Consider the following 13,484-nt stretch of genomic DNA (forward strand, 5'->3'; position numbering starts at 1 on the left):
GGCATGTCATCCCTAAGTTTGCTTATCTTGCCAATGAAAAAGTCATTCAAGTAGTTTGCAATATCAGTGGGCTTTGTGATGAATGAGCCATCTGATTCAATGAATGAAGGAGCCGAGTTGGCTTTTTTCCCCAAAATTTCATTTAAGGTGCCCCAAAGCTTTTTACTATAATTCTTTATATGACTTATCTTTGTTTGATAGTGTAGTTTATTTTTATTGAGTTTAGTCACATGATTTCTTCATTTGCAGTACGTTTGCCAATCAGTTGGGCTGCCAGACTTAATTGACATACCTTTTGCCTCATCCCTCTCAACCATACAATTTTTCAATTCCTCATCAATCCAAAAGGAATTAAACCATTTTTACAGTCATTTTCTTAATGGGTACATGCTTATTAGTAACTGGAATAAGTCGTTTCATAAATGCGTCAAGTGCAGCGTCTGGTTGCTCCTCATTACACACCACAGACTGTTAGGGCTGCGTAAGGTTCAACTGAGATAGGAACAAAAACACAACTGAACTTGATTAAAATAATTGTTTAATTCAAAAGTTAATAAATGGCAAATGCATTTTTCGTATATACGGGTTCACTGCACCACCCCGCAGGGTGGAACCGAGAACTGACTTGTTCCTGACAAAGATATTATAATATACTCATGACAGAGATAGTTCCCGCTTCCGAGCCGGCCTGTCAGAGTAGAGACTGGGCGTGGTTTAGACTCACCCAGCCTATCGTTGGTGTTGGCGTTTTAAGCCAGTCCTGGCCCCTTAGCGCATGTGATGTCCCGACGCTGTTGCTGTGTAGATTACGCTCCCTCACCCCAAAGACTGAGGTCAGACAGCTCTGCAATATTGAGCTACTTGCACCTGTATACAAAGCCCACTGTTCTCGCTCAAGGCTAACCACAGCTTCCCAGCACACTTATCTGGTGCTAACTGTTACTTCCAGCACACACACACAGACACCCAGGCTCCCAGGCCAATAGTTGCAACAATATTCAATCACATGTGTTATAGTATTGGGTTATAGTGCATAATTCAGAATTGGGTTATAGTGCATAATTAAGAATTGGGTTATAGTGCATAATTCAGAACCTCACAGATGATCTTCGTGTGTATAATTTATCTATTATTGTCTATTGTACACCATAGTCAGCAGTCTCCTGATTAACCCCCCTTCCTCTACACCCCTCCTGTGCCTCTTTAAGATTAGCAAAGTTTCGGTCACACAGTACAGCGCACACACATTTCACACTGCTGTTCATATCTTATGCCCTTGTACAATGTTGCATACACACACATTCTTTGGGTTGCACCCTAACAGTCAGGCTTCTGAGAATATTGTACAATGCAGGTTCACATGAGTCATAAATTCAAACTTTAATACATAGGATATTTTCTTGTTTATAGTTAGTTAAGCAAGCATGCTAAAAACCTTAAGGAACCCCACAAGACCAGCAAATATTCTTTACATCATCAACATATGAATCACAACAAAACTTATTGTATGACCTCTTACACACTATATTAGGCACAGCCTTTGGAACTTTGGATTTCCTAGATATGGGTATTATATTGTGATCACTACATCCTATGGATTTGGATACTGCTTTAAAACAAATATCTGCAGCGTTAGTAAAGATGTGATCAATACATGTTGATGATTTAATTCCTGTGCTGTTTGTAACTACCCTGGTAGGTTGACTGACAACCTGATCCAGGTTGCAGGCACTGGTTACAGTTTCACGTCTTTTCCTGAGTGGGCAGCTTGATGATAGCCAGTCAATATTTAAATCACCCCAAAAATATACTTCTCTGTTGATATCACATACATTATCAAGCATTTCACACATATTATCCAGATACTGACTGTTAGCACTTGATGGTCTATAGCAGCCTCCCACAAGAATGGGCTTTAGCTGAGGCAGATAAACCTGTAGCCATATTACTTCAACCGTATTTAACATTAGATCGTCTCTAAGCTTTACAGGAATGTGGTTCTGAATATAGATATAATTTTTGTATATTTGGACAATATTTGATTAGACACTAATTGGTTAGTTAGTGATACTTTGTCGGGTGGTGAACAGAGCTCCAGCAGTTGGATTCAGTGTTCAGATAGCTAATCAATAACTGTACTGTCACAACCCTGCTTATGAAATTTGCTAGGACGCTAATGAAGCAGCACTGCTAGCTAGACTGAGTAGTCCCTCACGTTAGTTAGTTAGTTAGCTTAACGTTATCTGTCAGTGCAGCTTTTGAGTCAACATGTTGAAATGTAAGTTACTAGAATGTGGCTTACTGTGAGGTCAATAGCTGTGAATAACATCATCATGGGCTAACAAACTGTGCTATAGTAATAGCAAGCTAAGAAAGTTTCTCTGGTTTCCTTCCCATCTTTGCGCTCACTCCCTCAGAGAATGAACAGTCACTCGCGCTCGCCGAAATATATATTTCTTTGGGATTAATCAAAAATGACTTTGGAAAACCACTTTGACTCCGCCTAAAGTGTCACCGTACACAGAAATGCTGGTTTTAGGCAGCATTAAAAAGGCAGGGCAGGCCAGGGCTCAGGTTTGGAGTATTCATTGCAGTGTGTAATGCAGTGTAGCCTAGCTTGTTTCGCACCATCCCAGCAGGGCAAAAGACTCGGGTTGAGACAAAATCATTCAGGGCTGAAGCCCCAAAAGCCAGGGGCTGGTGACATCAATGATGTGCACACACAATGCACACAATGGAATTATGACAGAGTGATTATGATACTTGGGTATTGTCATGTAATGGGATTACAATATATAATGGGTGTGATGGAATATTAAACATGCATATACTAAACATAGAGGTAACTGACAAAATAAAGGAAATACCTACATAAAGTGTTTTAATAGGGAGTTGGTCCATCATGAGCCGCCAGAACAGCTTCAATGCGCCTCGGCACAGATTCTACAAGTGTTTGGAACTCTATTGGAGGGATGCGACACCATTCCTTCTTGAGAAGAAGTCTCCCAGACGGCAATACAAACTGTGTTGTCTTCCGGGAGATTTCTCAAGGCTTTCCTTTCTGTTCCACACGATTGGTTTAGGAACCTTCTCACCTCAATGCATTATGTGTACATCTGTTAATTGCATATTGCCCCATTTAGAAGTTTTGATGGATAGATGGATGGACGGATGAATGAGTTGTGATGGATGGATGGATGGATGGAGGGGTAGATGTGTGGATCTCCTAGACTTTGTTAGCGCTGGAAACATACAGGAGTTTTCTCGCCTCAACACCTGGGTGAGTCAGGACTGTGGAGAAAGAAAGCAATTCCAGAGAGCCCTCCAGCAGTCTTTTCTTTCATTACCTAGTGCTCTGTGTGTCTCTCTGGACAGCATTTCTCTGCGGTCGGTTGATAACATTTAGCCATTGGAAACAGCATCCGTAGTCTCACTTTGTTTACTGATTCAGACTCTTTTATTCCGACTCCCACATACAGATGAAAGTGACAAGCATTTATATAGATAAAGCAAGCATAACTAACACCGGGCCAACATTCAGGATGACTACTACTGTACATGAATTCACATGTTTTAAACTCGCATTGCGATAAACAGAAGGCGTATCTCACATAGTTGTAGTTATTTGCCATCAGTTGTTAGTCCGACTTTCTGTTTACTTTGCTGAGTGAAGGGGGACACTAGATTGGTACTAGAATAGAGGATGGACAGGTTAACACAAGAGGGACTGCAAAATGATGAATGAAGGTGAGAGAAATAGGGGTAAGATACAAAGGCTACATGAAAGTGAATTTTCCTGAGAAAGATCAGATCGGTTCAGGTATGATCCAGGTATGATTAACTGTATCATGAAACATGCTTTCTGCACTTCTACTGTGAAGACTACTGAATTTAGATAAATACATGATTGATACATGATGGAACTGAACTTTTGCCTCTTCACAGGGATGAATGACTGTATCATGAAACATGCTTTCTGCACTTGACCTGTGAGGAGTTACTCATCGGGAGCAGACTGTGCAAGGGGGAAGTGTGTTTGTGTGTGCATGTGTGCTTGTGGGCGTGCACAAACACATTGGGGTACTGCATGTGTGTACACTTCAAACATAAATGCACCTGTACACTGTTTAACTCTGCAACAACACTGTGCATGAGTGTGTGTGTTTGTATGTCTTTGAGGTTTGTCATTATGAGTTGTGCACGCTGCATAGCTCTCTCCCAGCTGCAGCCTCAGATGCTGGTCTTAAAGACCCAGATGGCTGGGGGACAGGTAATCTCCCATTGACCCACAGGAATCGTGACAAACATGTAGCGAACCAACACTGAATAAACAAACAACTCTATAGGCCAGACTGGTATGAAGTCAATCTGCTCTCATAATTTCTAGTGGAAAATATTAGAATTGATATCCAAATATTTTGAGTTAATTATGTCACACCCTGATCTGTTTCACCTGTCTTTGTGCTAGTTTCCACCCCCCTCCAGGAGTAGCCTATCTTCCCCATTATCCCAAGTGGATTTTTACCTGTGTTCTCTGTTTGTCTGTTGCCAGTTCGGCTTGTCTCGTCAAGCCTACCAGCGTGTTTTTCGTACTCCTGTTTTCTTGAACCCCTGTTTTCTAGTTTGATCGTTCTGCCACCCTCCCTGAGCCTGCCTGCCGTTCTGTACCTTACGGACTCTGCCCTGGACTATCGACCTCTGCCTGCCCTTGACCTGTCGTTTGTCTGCCCCCTGTTTTATAAATAAACATCTGTTATTCGAACTGTCTGCATCTGGGTCTTATCCTGAGCCGTGATAGTACGAACTGTCCATGACGGACCCAGCAGACTCGGACCAGCTCCGCAACGCCATCTCCTCCCAAGGAGCCACCATTGGGAGGCACGAGGAGTTGCTTCGTGGTCTTATGGAAGGTTCGTGGTCTTATCAGAACGCCATGACCGTGCCTTGAATACATTGCTGGAACAATTCCGCCGATTGTCTGTTAGGCAGCCTACCACGACGGTAACCTCCCAGTCCCCCAGTAACCCAGCTGTCAGCAGTGCGTCTCTCCCTGCTTCCCGAGAACCCCGCCTACCTCCCCTGGAACGCTTCGCTGGCGAGTCGGGAACCTGTCTGGCGTTTCACTCTCAGTGTTCCCTCACCTTCGAGCTGCAGCCCTCCTCCTTCCCCTCAGACCACTCGAAGATAGCGTACCTCATCACGCGGCTGTCTGGGAAGGCTCTCGCCTGGGCTACGGCAGTGTGGGTACAACAACCTGCCGTGTGCTTCAGCCTGGAGGAGTTCAGGGCTGAGGTGAAGAAGGTTTTCGATTCTCCGTTGTCCGGGAGAGAGGCTGCCCGGAAGTTACTCCAGCTTCGGCAAGCCTTGCCACTGTTATAGCCTCACTACTGTATATAGCCTCGCTACTGTTATTATTCACTGTCTTTTTACTGTTGTTTTTTATTTCCTTACTTATCTATTGTTCATCTAATACCTATTTTTTACGTAAAAATTGCACTGTTGGTTAGGGCCTGTAGTTAAGCATTTCACTTTAAGGTTTACACCTGTTGTATTCGGCGCACGTGACAAATAAACTTTGATTTGCAGACCGTTTTTGAAATTATATGTTCCTCCTCCACCAAACTCTGTGACAGGTAGCGTCTCCTGGCATCTGCCAAACCTAGATTCGTCCATCGGACTGCCAGATATTGACTGCTCCAGAGCTTTACACCCCTCCAGCCGACGCTTGGCATTGCGCATGGTGATCTTAGGCTTGTGTGTGGCTGCTCGGCCATGAAAACACATTACATATAGTTCCAGACGAACAGCTATTGTGCTGAAATTGCTTCAAGAGTCCGTTTGGAACTCGGTAGTGAGTGTTGCAACCGAGGACAGGCAATTTTTACGCGCTACGTGCTACAGCACTCGGCGGTCCCGTTCTGTGCACTGTGTGGCCTACCAATTTGCGTCTGAGCCGTTGTTGCTCCTAGATGTTTCCACTTCACAATAACAGCACTTACAGTTGACCGGGGCAGCTCTAGCAGGGAGGGTAGTAATTTCCGAAACTGACTTGTCGTAAAGGTGGCATACTATAACGGTGCCAAGTTGAAAGTCACTGAGCTCTTCAGGACGGGCCATTCTACTGCCAATGTTTGTCTATGGAGATTGCATGGCTGTGTGCTCAATTTTATACACCTGTCAGTGGCTGAAATAGCTGAATCCACTCATTTGAAAAGGGTGTCCATATACCTTTGGCGTATTTCATAACAGACTACACCACTCCCCATTGATGCATCTATAACATGCTATTGGAGCAAGCTCTGTCAATCAGTCCCATATACTCAATCATACATATTCATTCAATTTCATAACAGTATATCCATTACCTACGTAGCCTATATTTTCCTTTGATGACCTTTTGGAGGGTGTGACAGGAACAAAAACCCCCCTAGCTCAAATGATCTTCCCACCATTTTGGGTAATTGTGATCTCACCCATGATACTGAAAGTGGGAAAATGGTACTCAGGCTTCACAGCATAATATGTCCACTTGTACTGAACTTACAAAACAACCAGTATAGGTTCAGTGATTGAGTCCACCTTTTTAGCTTCCGGGGTAAAACGGCTCCCAGAACTCCCCACTTTATCATGGTTGTAATCACAATACTTCATGCTGTCACGTGTGCTCCCTCTCCGGGCCTCTAGGTCACCAGGTTGCTCGTTATGGCGCACACCTGTCACCATCTTTAAGCACACCTGCGCGTCATTAGACTCACCTGGACTTCATCACTTCCCTGATTACCTTCCATATATATGTCACTCCCTTTGGTTCCTTCACCAGGCGTCATCGTTTCCGTTTTCATGTCTGTGCGTTGTTCGTGTTTCTTGTTTTGTATTATGTTTTAATTTATTAATGAAATGATTCACTCCCTGAACTTGCTTCCCGTCTCCCAGCGTTACACACGTTACACATGCCACGGTTTTGGTATCTCTTTTGCATAAGGTACCTTATAAACAACTTAGATCAGTCTTGGTTTCTATGGAAACTAATTAGCGAAATTGAGTGTGTGGGTGTTTCAGGAAATCACGTTTTGTTTGTCTTGGTGAATCTCTGACGGAATATTGTCTTTTTTTGACTAGGACATCAGCATTAAGTCCAAAGATATATTTATATCACAGTCATCAACTGTAAATATAGAATAGTCTTCTTTGTAGACTTCAATTAACTCTTTACTCTCATGGGAATTGGCTTATATGGATAGGAATCAATTGAAAAGTTTCTTACAGAAGAAATATGAAATGCATTAGCATGAATTGAAAGGGAACCGTTTGGAGATTATGGGAAAATCATTCGACCAAAGTTGAGGGCACAACAGTTCACCTGTCACAAGACTGTGCAACTTAAGACAATAGCTCAAGAAAATAGCAAGGGTTTTGAGTGAGAGTGTCTCCAAGTGTCTGGTGTCTCCAAGTGGCCACACACCTCTCCAAAGTGTGCACAGTTCCGAAACAATTTCGTTGCACTTTTATGACTCAAAGAAGTCTTCAACTATATATATTTTTTTAGCTCTCCTACAGTAGCTGTGCCGTTGAGGAACTAGAGCAAGCACACTTACCTCTGTTGTTTGCCCAATACAAAAACGGCCAATTGTGAATCGCAATCTGGGTCAGGTGGGGATCATTTGAATTCTTGTTCTACTGCCAAATAGATACGACCTTACAGTGTTAGGCTTTCACAAGGCAATTCAGAGAAACATATCGTATTTCTGGTGTGAATAGAAAGGAGTCATGGGTGCATTCGGGTTCGTGTTCTGAGGCAAATGTTCTTCATTCTGAGCCTGTTTGTCTATTGAACAACACAGGATATGGTGCCATGTCATCTTGTAACTGTACATCACACATTGACACTGAATAAGACATAAGTTTTATTATATGGAAATGTAAAGTGCACATTTGGACTCACGGGTGTTTGGCTTGCTTGTATGACATCAAGGCGGCATTTATTACAATCCTCAACGTTTCATCTTTCAAATTACGTGGAGTCATCTTTAATAACAGTATTTTCCTCACTCAGATAACAAAACATTTGCAAAGGTTGTCTAATTAGCTGGAGGGATGGGGACAACTCCTTGTCATGTGCGGTGCTCAAGTTCAGAACGGCTGACAGTCAAAACCTATACTTTGCTGGGAAGTGAAGAACCTGAGCTCTGGCGTCATTTATATTATGTTACTGTACAGCTACTGAGTCACAATTTGGAGCTTATCAATGTCCAAATCTGCCATTTTCAACCTGTATACGGGTACAAGTGTAAAGGGCTACATCCATTTTTATACTTCAAAATTAATAATATGTACCCATTGATTCTTGAAGAATATAACTTCTAAATGCCTCATGAGCTTAGTTCAACTGTCGTACAACATCAGAACCCAAAATATAAGCTTATTGTACTACAACATTTGTAGACAAAGTAAATTTAAACAAACACTATGTAGCCTCAAAACATGCTTAACTCTAATGTTGATATCATGGATGGTCAGTCCTTGCATCCATAGCTCTGTGTCTATGGATTTGAGAGTGGTTGCATTTCTCCAGCCCATCTCTCACCCTTCTACCGAAACAGGGGCGGGGAGTTCGCTTTTGTTATTGTTTGATCGGTGGATTGCCCCTTTATGCATGAAAACGTATATCTACATATTGTACACAGGTCATATTTAAAGCATCAGGCAAGATTTGAATTCGTTTTCAGTTCATTCCCTTTTTGTTGCCCCCTGTAAACATTGTTCACACATGAATACATGAATCACATCAGACATTCTTGCAGCACATTCTTGATGTTTCTTCCTCAATTTGCTGCTGAAACCTGCCGAGTTTATATAAATGGGGAGTATGATTAACTCTAGTCTCATATACTGCCTTTCTGACAAATAAATAACATTTAACATTTAACATTTAAGTCATTTAGCAGACGCTCTTATCCAGAGCGACTTACAAGTTGGTGCATTCACCTTATGATATCCAGTGGAACAACCACTTTACAATAGTGCATCTAACTCTTTTAAGGGGGGGGGGGGGGGGGGGGGTTAGAAGGATTACTTTATCCTATCCTAGGTATTCCTTAGGTACATCTGATCAAATGGACCAATCTTTCATTTATACAACTACAGTGGCTTCAGGAAGTATTCACACCCCTTGACTTATTCCACATGTTGTTGTGTTACAGCCTCAATTCAAAATTGATCAAATATTTTTCACAAACTGAAAACATGTTTTAGTAATTTTTGCAAAATTATGGAAAATTAAATACAAAAATATCTCATTTACAGAAGTATTCACATCCCTGGGTCATTACATGTTAGAATCACCTTTGCAAGCAAATACAGCTGTGAGTCTTTCAGTGTAAGTACGTCTCTAAGAGCTTTGTACAATATTTGCCCATTATTCTTTTCAAGATTCTTCAAGCTCTGTCAAATTGGTTGTTGATCATTGCTAAACAACCATTTTCAAGTCTTGACATAGATTTTCAAGCAGATTTAAGTCAAAACTGTAACTCGGCCACTCAGTAACATTCACTGTCTTCTTGGTAATCAACGCCAGTGTGGATTTGGCCTTGTGTTTTAGGTTATTGTCCTGCTGAAATTGGAAAGCAGACTGAACCAGGTTTTTCTCTAGGATTTTGCCTGTGCTTAGCTCCATACCGTTTCTTTTTTATCCTGAAAAACTCCCCAGTCATTAACAATTACAAGCATACCCATAACATGTTGCAGCCACCACTATACTTGAAAATATGGAGAGTGGTACTCAGTGTATTGGATTTGCCCCAAATATAACACTTTGTGTTCAGGACAAAAAAGTGAATTGCTTTGCCACATTTTTTGCAGTATTACTTTAGTGCCGTGCTGCAAACAGGATGCAAGTTTTGGAATATTTGTTATTCTGTATAGGCTTCCTTCTTTTCACTGTCAATAAGGTTAATATTGAGGAGTAACTAGCCCTTAAACTCTGCAACTATTTTAAAGTCACTATTCGCCTCATGACGAAATCCCTGAGTGGTTTCCTTCCTCTCCGGTAACTGAGTTCGGAAGGGTGCCTGTATCCTTGTAGTGACTGGGTGTATTGATACACCATCCAAAGTGTAATTAATAACTTCACCATGCTCAAAGGGATATACAATGTCTGCTTTAAAAAAATATATGCTTGGCTGGGATTTTACAGATAATTGTATGTATGTGGTACATAGATGAGGTAGTCATTCAAAAATCCTGTTAAACACTATTATTGCACACAGAGTGAGTCCAAGCAACATATTATGTGACTTGTTAAGCACATTTTCACTCCTGAACTTCTTTAGGCTTGCCATAACAAACGGGTTGAATACTTATTGACTCAACACATTTCAGCTTTTCATTTTTTATTCATTTGTAAACATTTTGAAAAACAGAACTCCACTTTAACATTATGGGGTATTGTGTTTAGGCCAGTGACAAAAAATCTAAATGTAATACATTTTAAATGTAGGCTGTAACACAACAAAATTGTAAAAGTTAAGGGGTGGGATTACTTTCAGATGGCACTTTCTGTATGGTTGTATAAGACCTGGCACAATAACATCAAATGTTACCTATCCAAAAGGTTGTGTAAACAATATCGCATTGTAATTGCTGAAGAGCAAGGTGAAAGCAGTCTTCTCCTGCAATTGGATAGCTTTAGTCTCAGTATTATAGCGGAAATTAAGCTGACCGGCCACTGCTTTTACCCCTATTGTTGCTGTTATTGTTTTCTACCACTGTAGGTTGTGCTCAATTTTCCTGCTCTACTTCCACTCCAATTACTCTGACATTGAACTTTTTTCGTATATTCTCTTTGTGGCATCAGGCTTTTTTATTGCAAGTAATTAATTTTTCATAGAAGCTGCTGAGGCCTTGACAGACAGACAATAACAGATACAATTGTAAAAAAAAAAATGAAATTATTTCACCTTGTTTACTGAATGATGTGTTTTACTTTTTTTTCACTTTGAAACTGAAATATCTTATGAGTTAAACTAAATCGCCTATGAGTCAAACGATGTATCATAGTTGTATTTTATCAAATGGATTCCACGCAAATTCACTATCATTCTCCGAAGTCATGGAGATGGTCTATTTAGTTACGAATGGGATAAGTATGTTCGAATGTAGCCTACTTGCCCACGAGCAGGCGTAAGTGTGACACACGTTTCATATAGTCGGTAACAGATTAATCAATGGCAATATCTGGTCACATGATGAAATTGCGCAAGAAGTGTGACACACAGAACATAGCAATTTACAGTATTGCTATTTTCAGATATAGTAATTCCAACAGACATTGTGCGTATGTGTTATAACTTGGTGGGAGTTTGTGAAGCTGTGGGATCAAATTGTATGAGGTAGATTTGACGCACTCTCTCATTCGGCATCTCAGCTTGAATCCGATAACAGCTTGAAAGAATCTTTAAATGTAGACAAAGAGTAGGAAACTAATGAACAAATTCACACATGGAGATTAAAATCTTTTGAGGATATAATTGAATGAAACAATGTGTTTATATAATAGTAATGGCGTAGGATAAAACGGGAAGACAATTGACATGCTCAATGTCCATCTCTCATTTTCTCTTTAAGCTTCAAGCCCAACGCCCATTAGCAAGTCATGTTATTTGTATCTTAGGTGTGTAACTATCTGTTGTAACTAACTATTCAAAGAAGTCTATTAACACCAAAGCAGGAATCAGAGCATTAATCACCACTCCACTACACACTAAACTGAACCCCCCCCCCCCCTCAGTCACTATAGCCTGGTCTTAACATTGTTCCTGATGTCAAACCACCCTACTTTGGCTCCTGCTTGTCCATACTTAACTAACCCATCCTGACCATAATACAATGCCACCCCCCCCCCCCCCCACACACACACACACACACACACACACACACACACACACACACACACACACACACACACACACACACACACACACACACACACACATGCCTACTCCTCCACCTAGTTGAACTGGCCACTAATTGATCCCGGGGGCTCTGAGCTGTCTGGTGTGGCGCTCAGAGAGACGGATGAGATCAGTAAAGACGAGAGACGGGTGGAGAGACCAAGAGGGAGAGATAAGCTGTCTCCCAAAGGGCACCCTATTCCCTTTATAGTACACTATGTTTGACCAGAGCCCTATGGAGCCTGGCCAAAAGTTGTGCACTAAATAGGGAATAAGGCCCCATTTGGGACACAGCCTATCTCTCCCTCCCTGTCTCTCCGCCCCCCCCCCCCCCGCCCATGTACACTTACACATACAGTACGGACACACACACACACACACACACACACACACACACACACACACACACACACACACACACACACACACACAAAGATGACTTGCAGACAAAGGGAGAGATCCACTGTTTTGTCAGGACAGGTCATTGAGAGAGTGCAGGTGTGTGGGTGCCAGACAGTAGAGAGCTCAGTTTTGATTCACTTGTTATCTAATTGCACATGCACAAACTCATGGAGCCTCTGTAGGTCTATTGTCTGGGACCATTATGCAATGTGTCTCATCTCTTCTCTTCAATCTGAACACTGCTGCACGGTGTTAAAAAGCTGTTTTTATATTGAGGTTCTGTTTTACATATTGAGGTTCTGGAGTTGTGTACAGCACTTTGGATGGGTCTGAAGTACAAACAAAATAACAATGCTTTTTTTTCTTGATCCTGGGCACCTTTTGTGCAGTTTTAAGTTGATTAAAATGTAAAGATTATTGTAAAATGTGGTATTGTTAAGACCCCCTTTGTTTCAATGACTCATTCAGCAGCATGGTTACAACTAGATAGCCCAATTTTCATTATTCATTTTTGATCAAGTCTTTTCCAAATGTTTAAATCTCAACCTTTTAATAGCTATACAGCTGAATATGCATGTCCTCCTTGACCTGTACTATATTGCCTGTTTTTGATAGCACCGTCTGGTACAAGAGGTTTGTTGAAGCAGGCCAAATACTAGCCTGTAAAGTAAAAAGCAATTGACCATACTTAAGTGTGAGATGAATTAATGCCCTTTCCAAAATTGGCTGCCATAAGACCATTAGAAACATATGTAAACTTTTAAAATGTCATATAAAACAGGTGATAGAGAAATTGCAATATGAAAAAAAAAAAAATTGGTTTGTTTAGTGCATTTTTTCAGAGACCGTCCCCGTGATTTTATGCAGGTCACCCAGTACAGCTGGCTCTTGGTTTTTTACTAATTCTTCCACTTCTGTCTCAAACTCGTTCAGCATTCTCCTATTGCATACCAAACCCATTGGAAAGTAATGGGCACAGACAGACACAGCCTCTGCTGTTGAGTGTCCCTTGTCTAAAAGCCATCCTTCAGCTGAAAGCAAATGCCATTGAATAATAAACCTCTCTAGCACTCTGAATTATTTTGATTTAAATGATTAATTTACAGAGGATAGCAACATTGGATATCGAAGGTC

The sequence above is a fragment of the Salvelinus alpinus genome, chromosome 29 (genome assembly GCF_045679555.1).
Source record: "Salvelinus alpinus chromosome 29, SLU_Salpinus.1, whole genome shotgun sequence".
Lineage (NCBI taxonomy): Eukaryota > Metazoa > Chordata > Actinopteri > Salmoniformes > Salmonidae > Salvelinus > Salvelinus alpinus.